The sequence below is a fragment of the Elephantulus edwardii genome, unplaced genomic scaffold, assembly GCF_000299155.1.
Source record: "Elephantulus edwardii isolate Elephantulus edwardi_28Jun2011 unplaced genomic scaffold, EleEdw1.0 scaffold00083, whole genome shotgun sequence".
NCBI lineage: Eukaryota > Metazoa > Chordata > Mammalia > Macroscelidea > Macroscelididae > Elephantulus > Elephantulus edwardii.
In genome coordinates this window covers 295,341-304,204 of record NW_006399833.1, presented here as the reverse complement: position 1 = coordinate 304,204, position 8,864 = coordinate 295,341, and the positions used below count along the sequence as shown (strand labels likewise).

Genomic DNA, 8,864 nt, shown 5'->3' with positions numbered 1-8,864 from the left:
GATCAATTTCTTACTGCAAAAGCTGGTAGAAATTGTCTATTTCTCCCTTTTTGGCTCTGGTTGATGGTGCATATATTTGAATACTAGTAGTATTCAATGGACTTCCTTGTATGCATATGGATATTATCCTGTGACTCACCACGTTGTATTTCATAATGGATTCAGAAATTACTTTTTAATTATGAAAACAATCTCATTTTTTCCTCACCTTTTCATCACCAGCATAGTATATCATATGATCATCTGATTCAAAATGTCCCATGCTATGTCATCTCAGCCAATACCTAGTATGTCAATATTTATGCACTCCATTTCTTTCTTAACAATGTCCAATATTCCTACATTCATGCTTCTCACATTCCACATTCCAATCAATATTGTCTGCTTACAACTGTTCCTCCCTCTGTATGTTTCCATATCTGAGATCTCAGCCTCAGTTCTGCTAATAATCTAAGTCTGCTCTGTTGTACATAGGGTTTTCGATGGCCTGTTATTTCAGAAGTGGATGGCTAATCCTTCTTTCTAGTGCATCTTTTTTTATTTTTCTTTTAAATAATATCTGACAGACAAGCATTTTAAAGAAAGGAACAGATGAAAGACATTTACCCAATTAGAGAAATGATCAAAAGATTCAGTGCTGCTATCCACCCTCATCACGTGTGTCTTGACCCACCCCTTTCCCTATTTCACCATCATCCCTTTCCACTTATGCTTACACCATTCACCACTTCTCTCTTCCTTCCAGCCCTTTATATGATGTTATTTCTCAGGCTGTTGGGGCTTCTGTGATTCTGAACACCTCATTACACTAGTAAATCAAATTAATACTTAGCACATTGAGATGTGAGGAGAGTTGACAGAAACAAAATTTCTCTATATGCATGTGTGAAGGCAAGTGTACAAAGAGCTGTGCAAGAATTCATTTGGATTGATATAATGCTTCAAAGTTAAATACACATGATTCTCTATTTTGTGGTATGTGAAGGAAGAAAAAACATAACACTTTCATAACTGTTTTAAGATTAAATGATGTCCTCTTTTATATTTCCGTCTTGATTTAACAATCTAGGTTTATAGATTAGCCAACCTCTGCAATCATATTAACTGAGAAATTATATAAATCCATGTTTTATTCCTTTCTAAGTTGTTTTACTTTTTATTATTTTAAAAACTACTTATTTGGTTCCAAGCTACATGCAATTAAGTGCTAAGGCTTATGAAGAAAGTACAATGAAAACATGGGTAACCATGACTTCTAAATTAGATCACCTTTGCTGTTTGAGTGCATTTGATTTGAAACAGAAATCCTATTTACTTTTGCCCATTATGCATCATGAAATGTACCTGTGAAACCCTTAGTGATAAGATTACCACTGCTGGTACTAACAATGACTTGTTCAAGTTCAGAAGTGAAATACATCACTATAACCATGATAATTCTTATTGTTCCTCTTAAGACTGATTTAGGTATTATATGGTGAATGAAGAAAATACTGGTGTATTTTCTGAGCACAATAGTGTGATTTAAAATGTAGTTGTAGTTTTAATCCACGTGCCTTTCACTTTGATAAACCTACTTAGCTGTCTACAGAATGTTACTCAAAAATAATACTTAAAATTATCCCAAAAAGGAGAGCTAACTTGAGACCTCCCCTGAAGACAAGCTGCTTGAGCTGGTGGCCCTGATCTCACACCACTCCAGAGACAAAGGAAGACATTAAGCTGTAGGAGAAAAGGTGAGAGAGGTGAGGCTCTGAGCCCAGGGCAAGCACTATCCATTGCATGTGGGGAGACAGGAATGAGGCTTCCTTGAGGATATAGGTCTCTCCATTTAGGGATCCTTGCCTCCATTGCTGTGGGACCATTCCAGGGGCCCATCAGGACAAGAGACTTTGGGACACAGAGCTACAAGCAGGGAAAGGACTTTTTCAGCCCTCTGTGACTGAGAGGGATGACTTGAGACCCTCTACATGCAAGCTGTTTGAGCTGGTGGCCCTAACATTATGCCACTGCAAAGACAAAGGAAGATATTAAGCTTCAGGAGAAAAGATATATTAGAAATTACTCGAATAGACCTGATATCACACCACTCAGTCACTTAATACATGAAGAAGAACAACAACAGATTTTGGGACAGGAACTACATTAAAATGAGAATACTACAGGGCTGCAATGTAGAACAGAGAGAACATGAAGGACTTTCTGAAAGGCAAATTTTCTCAGAAAGGGTTTTCAGTAGCGTGAGTGGCTCACCTCATAAACTGAACATTTTGAATAATCAACAAATCAATAATGTCATAAAAACAAGAACTACTGTCAACTTACAAAAACACAGTATGAACAACCTAATAATTATCAAGAAAAACTTCACATAATTTTGAGAGCAGTAGGCAGCTTCAAATATTGTGAAAAAAACAAATGAAATATTCTAAAGAAAAAGAGCATAGGATATTGCAGTTCCAAGTAATACACCAGAATCAAGGCGGCAGATGGTATTTGTTGCTATGGAAACATGTTAGTAGCTATGAATGAAAGTACAAATGTTGGAAGAAACAATGGAAATCACAAATAAAGGGAATAACCTAGAGGTAGAGAACTAAAAGAAACATAAGAAAGGTCAGTACACAATGCTCTAAGGGTCAAGAGACCAAGAGGACATAACAATAATAAATATCTATGCATCAAATAAAAGACCTGCAAAATACATAAAACAAACATTCACAAAACTGAAAAAGGAACTAGACAATACTACTATAGTACTTGGAGACTTCAATACAACCCTCTCAAGAAAAAATAAAACTAACATAAAGAAACTCAACAAAGATAGTGAAGAATTAAACCACACAATAAACAAACTCGATCTCATAGATAGGCTAATGCACCCCCAAAAAAGCACAGTGTACCTTCTTCTCCAATGTGAATGGAACGTTCTCAGAATAGGTCACATTCTCAGTCACAAGGCAAGAATCAATGAAATTAAAAAAACATAGAAATAATACAAAGCATCTTTTCAGACCATAATGCTACAAAACTAGAAATTAATAATAATAATTATAATTAATAATAAGAAGATAAAGGAGAAAAAAACATACATTTGGAAGCTGAACAAAACCTTGCTTGAACATGACTGGGTACTAGAAGAAATAAAAAATGAAATTAAAAAGTTTCTTGGAACAAATGACAATGAAAATACCACTTACCCAAACCTCTGGGGAACAGCCAAAGCCATAATTAGAGGTCAATTTATGGCAACAAGCAAACACATCAAAACGCAGGAATAATTGACCATTGATTCTCTAACCAAACATCTCCAGCAAATTGAAAAAGAACAGCAAGAAAACTGAACACCCTCTTAAAAAAATTAGAGCAGAAATAAATGAAAAGGAAAACAAAAAAACAATTGGAACTATCAACAAAACTAGGAGTTGGTTCGATAAAATCGTAAAACCATTAGCAAAACTCACAAAGAAAAGAAAGAGAAGATACAAGTAATTAAAAAAAGAGATGAATCAGGCAACATAATAATAGAACCAACTAAAATATAAAAGCTAACACTAGAATATTGTAAAAAGCTATTCTAAAACAAATATGAAAACCAAGAGGAAATGGACAAATACTTAGACAACCTACCTAAATGGACACAAACCAAAATTGAACTGACCAATTGCGAAAGAAGAAATTGAAAAGGTAATCAAACAACTTCAGACCAAAACCCCCCTGGTTTTACAAAGTTAATTTCATCAAACATTCAAAGAAGAACTGTAACCAATTCTACATAAACTATTTCACAGAATAGAAGAAGATGGATTTCTCCCATAGTCAATTCTATGAAGCAAACATATCCTTGATAGCAAAGCCAGGAAAGGACACCATCAAAATAGAAAACTATAGGCCAATATCTCCTATGAACATAGATGCAAAAATAATGAATAAATTACTGGCTAATAGATTCCAACAATACATAAAAGAAATAATTCACCATGACCAAGTAGGATTCATAACAGGTATACAAGGATGGTTCAACAAAAGGAAAAAAAAATGAATGTAATTCATTACACTAACAAAGCAAAGAACAAGAACCACGTGATCCTATCAATTAATGCAGAAAAGATCTTTGACAAAATTCAACACCCTTTCCTGATTAAAACACTCAACAAAATAGTATTAGAGAGGAATTTCTTCAACATAGTAAAAAGTTTGACGCAAACCTGAGAATCAATGTTGTTCTCAATGGAGAAAGGTTAAAGGCATTCCCTTTAAGAACAAGAACTTGGCAAGGATGCCGACTATCACCTCTCTTATTCAATACTGCATTGGAAGTCTTAGCGAAAGCAACAAGGCAAGAGAAGGAAAGAAGAGGTATCCAAATTGGCAGAGGAGGTAAAATTATCTCTCTGTGCAGATGATATGATAGTATACTTAGAAAACCCTAAAGACTCAGCAAGAAAACTATTGGACATAGTTCACCAATTCAGCAAAGTAGCAGGATACAAGATCAACATACAAAAATCAGTTGGCTTTCTCTACTGTGACAAAGAGGATACAGAGCTGGAGCTTAGAAAAACAATGCACTTCACAATAGCTAATCACAAGATTAAATACCTGGGAATAAATCTAACCAGAAACACAAAGGATCTATTCAAAGAAAATTAGGAAACATTACTACAAGAAACAAAAAGAGACCTGGAGAAGTGGAAGAATATCCCTTGCTCATGGATAGGAAGACTCAATATTCTGAAAATGGCAGTACTACCAAAGGCAATTTACACGTTCAATGCAATCCCAATACAAAAACCAATCCCATTCTTCAAAGAGATGGAAAGACAATCTCCAGTTTCATTTGGAATGTAAAGAAGCCCGGAATAAGCAAAACACTCCTTAGAAATAGAAACAAGGTAGGAGGTATCTCCCTCCCTGATTTCAAATCCTACTACAGTGCCGTGGTGGTGAAGACAGCATGGTACTGGTACAATAACAGATATATAGATCGATGAAATAGAATTGAGAATGCGAAAATCAGCCCATCTACCTATGGTCAACTGATTTTTGACAAGGAGATGAAATCAGTTAAGTGAGGAAACAGCAGCCCTTTAAACAAATTGTGTTGGCAAAATTGACTCAGTCGGACAAGCACACTGGTTTCAGATGTGCTAGGCAAATACTACCAGTGGGTGAGCTGTGCAGGTAGGCCTGAGCTATGGACCCTACCCAGGCAGAGGACTTCGCTACAATGTGTTATCTGCAATGGAAAAAGTATTGGGTTCTCTTGCCACATATGAAAGAGTAGCGTTCAAGAATCCCTCTGAATACCACTACTAGAAGGCCAGCCTAGAATTTCAAGAACATGGGATTAGACTAAATGCTCCACAGTTCAAACAGTGGCTTTTTCCAGCTTCGAAGGACCTGTTTGGAGAGGTTGATGTTGCCTTACCCTTGGACTTCCTAACATATGAAGATAATACCTTGTCAGCCAACTTGAGACTCTGTAGCAGTGGTCTTGTCAAATTGTGGAGTTCTTTGACCCTGTTAGTAACCTATCAAGGCAGGAAATGTGCTTTCAGAGTAATTCAGGTTTCTCCGTTTCTTCTTGCATTATCTGCTAATAGTAGGGAGCTTATATTGGACTGAATAGTGTGTCGTTTAAGAAGTACTCATTCACTGCTATGTAATTGTTGGTTCCCACATACTATTTGAAGATGAAAGCAAGCTTGCAGAACTGTGGGGGCTAAAGATGTACTCAGTGATTTCTAGCCATTGCCTCTGGTGGGGCAGCCTTCAGAGGAGACTCCATCTGAACTAGCTAGTGTTGGGAAGGCAGCACCTTCAGCATATGTGTGTCAATGTTGGGGACTGGGCCAAACTCAGCAGAGCCTTTACACAGAGTGAGACATTGTTGTCTTAACACAATTAACACGTGATGTCAACCCTTTGCATTTGAATGGAGAGTGTGCAAAACAAACCAAATTTGGGAAGTCAATTGTGCATAGAGTTTTGATCAATGGACTTATTTCCCCTCTCCTGGGTACTAAAATGCCAGGCCCAGGCTGTGCATTCCTTTCTCAGGAAATTAACTTCCCAGCTCCTTTATATGTTGGAGAAGTTGTTACAGCAACTGCAGAAGTGAAAAAGCTAAAGCAATGCATTACTTTTATTCAAGTGTCTTGTTCTGTTATAGAAAGAAAAAGAACAAACAAACAAAACTGTTCTGGAAGGCTTGGTTAAAGTTATGGTCCCAGAAGATCTTAAACTCTGAAGCAGCACTTTAAGAGAAAGTTGAAGCCTCAGTGCTGTTGCTACTAAAGATCCCCTAGGAAAAAAGACGGCTGCTCTTTATCATAAGATACCTGGTCTGCCTTTCACCTCCATTGAGGGGCAGGTGAGTAGGTAGGAGACTGTTCAAATGCCTACCTCTGTTTGACCTTATACTTACCACAGACGTGAGAGTATTTGCATGATTTGGTCAGCTGTTAGGGTTCTTCAAAATTAAAACAAAAACAAAAACACACACACAGAAAAATTCATTTAGCCCTAGGATTTCTTTAAGGATTTCAGACTTGCCTATGTGCACATAGAAGTTTGGATCAGCGCTCTGACCACACTTGAGCGCGCTGGAAGCAGCTTGGGTATCGCACAGCAGTGCGGCCGCACCACCGCGGAGCTGTGCCAACATGCCGGCTCCTGGAAAGGCTTTCCGCCGGCGCCGCGTCGACTCTGAGTCCGAGGAAGATGAACAGGATTCAGAAAAGCTTCGATTAAAACTGGAAGAGACACGAGAGGTGCAGAACTTGAGGAAAAGGCCCAAAGGGGTGAGTGCCGTGGCCCTGCTGGTGGGGGAGAAAGTACAGGAAGAGACTATACTAGTGGATGATCCTTTCCAGATGAAGACGGGTGGTATGGTGAACATGGAGAAACTGAAGGAGAGGGACAAAAACAAGATCAGTGAAGAGGAAGACCTCCATTTGGGAACATCGTTTTCTGCAGAAACCATCCGAAGGGATGAGGATGCAGACATGATGAAATATATTGAAACAGAGCTGAAAAAGAGGAAAGGGATTGTGGAACATGAGGAACAGAAAGTAAAGCCGAAGAATGCAGAGGACTGTCTCTATGAACTTCCAGAAATCATATGTGTCTCTTCAGCCAAGAAGACGGAGGGGATGCTTTCCAACCAGATGCCAAAATAAAAAATATCATTTCCACTGAGGATGCCAAGGCTCGACTGCTGGCAGAGCAGCAAAACAAGAAGAAAGACAGTGAGACATCCTTTGTGCCCACCAATATGGCTGTGAACTACGTGCAGCATAACCAATTTTATCATGAGGAACTCAATGCGCCCATTCGGAGAAACAAAGAAGAGCCCAAAGCCCGGCCCTTGAGAGTGGGTGACACGGAGAAGCCGGAGCCCAAGCGGTCTCCTTCTAACCGCAAGCGTCCCGCTAACAAGAAGGCCACCGATGACTATCACTATGAGAAGTTCAAGAAGATGAATAGGCGATACTGAAGGTGGCTGAGAGCAGTGCAGGGAGGGATGTGAAAAGCACCTGCCATCACTTGATACTTGGTTTCCTGGACAAGGTCTGATGATTGACCAGTGGACAGTTCCAAACACAGACCGCTATAGCCTACCTGCTGAATCTTTCAAGCACCCAGTTTGACTTTTTGAAACAAAATGTATAGTTTTCGTGGCCTAGTGGCAAGGAGCTGCGACTACAATCCCAGAGGCGCACGGTTCGAATCCACCAGATGTTCTGCCGGGGAAGGAGGGACAATCTCCTCCTGTACCAGTCAGATCTGATTTGACGGTACACAAACACAAAAATAATAAAATTTTAAAAAATTAATTAAAAAATGTGTAGTTTTCCTATTTGAGGATAAACTATTCTTATGAGCATTATTAAATCTTGTCTATAAATATTTTAACTTTCTGTTAGTTCTACATCAGAAAAAAACAACTGAGTATCCAGGGTAACATATTTTAGATTGTAGTTTAATCATGTCTCCTGCTTCTAAATATCTGAAATGGTATCCAGAACAGCACTCTTCATTGCAGCCTATCTAAAGTGGATTTGGCTGGCAGCAGAAGTATCTAGGATGGGACCAAAGGGGCATTTGCTGGTTTTTACAAAGTTACTTGTTTCTTTGCATTAAAAAAGACAATAATTTCTATTACTTTTTTTAGCACTTGATTATTAAATAATAAGTGGATCAAAAAATAAGAAGTTTGGATCAGAGTTTATTGACTTTTTTTATTCTTTCCATTAAATCAGTGTGTGTTCTGCTCAGCCTTCAGCGGAGGAAAAAAAAGTAGAAATAATACAAAGCATCTTCTCAGGCCAGCCCGAAGGTCGCACCAGCCAGAACTCCGCACCAGTCAGGGAGCTGGAAGTTCAACCACACACAGGACAGGAGCAACAGACTGCCCCTAGCTTCTAAGAGACCCTGGAGGAGCAACAGTTTGCCAGCCACCGCGGAACGCCAGAGGAGCGAACACCACCTACTGTGTGACCCCAGAGGAGCAACGACTACCCACCACTGTGTGACCCCCCTGCAGCCCGCACCCGTGTGACTCCACCACACAGGGTGCTGCTGCATAAACCCTCAGCAGCTCCCAAGCCCCGCTCCCAGCCTCCTGGTGGTAGTGTCCAAGCCCTGTGCTCCTGTGCCCCCGCAGTCACTTGCTTCATCCCCCTTCCCCCGCCCCCCACTTGCACCTCAAAAACACATACCTCAGTCACCGCCACAGCCCTGTGACCTCAGGGCACCACCACAGATCCAACCATCACTTGGAGCTATCAGCCGAGCTACTGTGGAACTAATCTGGCAGGAGAAGGGCCGGTAGGATCTTCACTGAGTTTACTGGGGCT

At 39.6% G+C, this 8,864-nt stretch overlaps 2 pseudogenes; both read left to right on the top strand.

Annotated features, from left to right (window-relative positions):
- Positions 1–5,244: 5,244 nt before the first annotated feature.
- Positions 5,245–5,628, top strand: LOC102849767 (annotated as a pseudogene).
- Positions 5,629–6,668: 1,040 nt separating this feature from the next.
- LOC102852512 lies at positions 6,669–7,501 on the top strand (annotated as a pseudogene).
- The last annotated feature ends 1,363 nt before the right edge of the window (positions 7,502–8,864 follow it).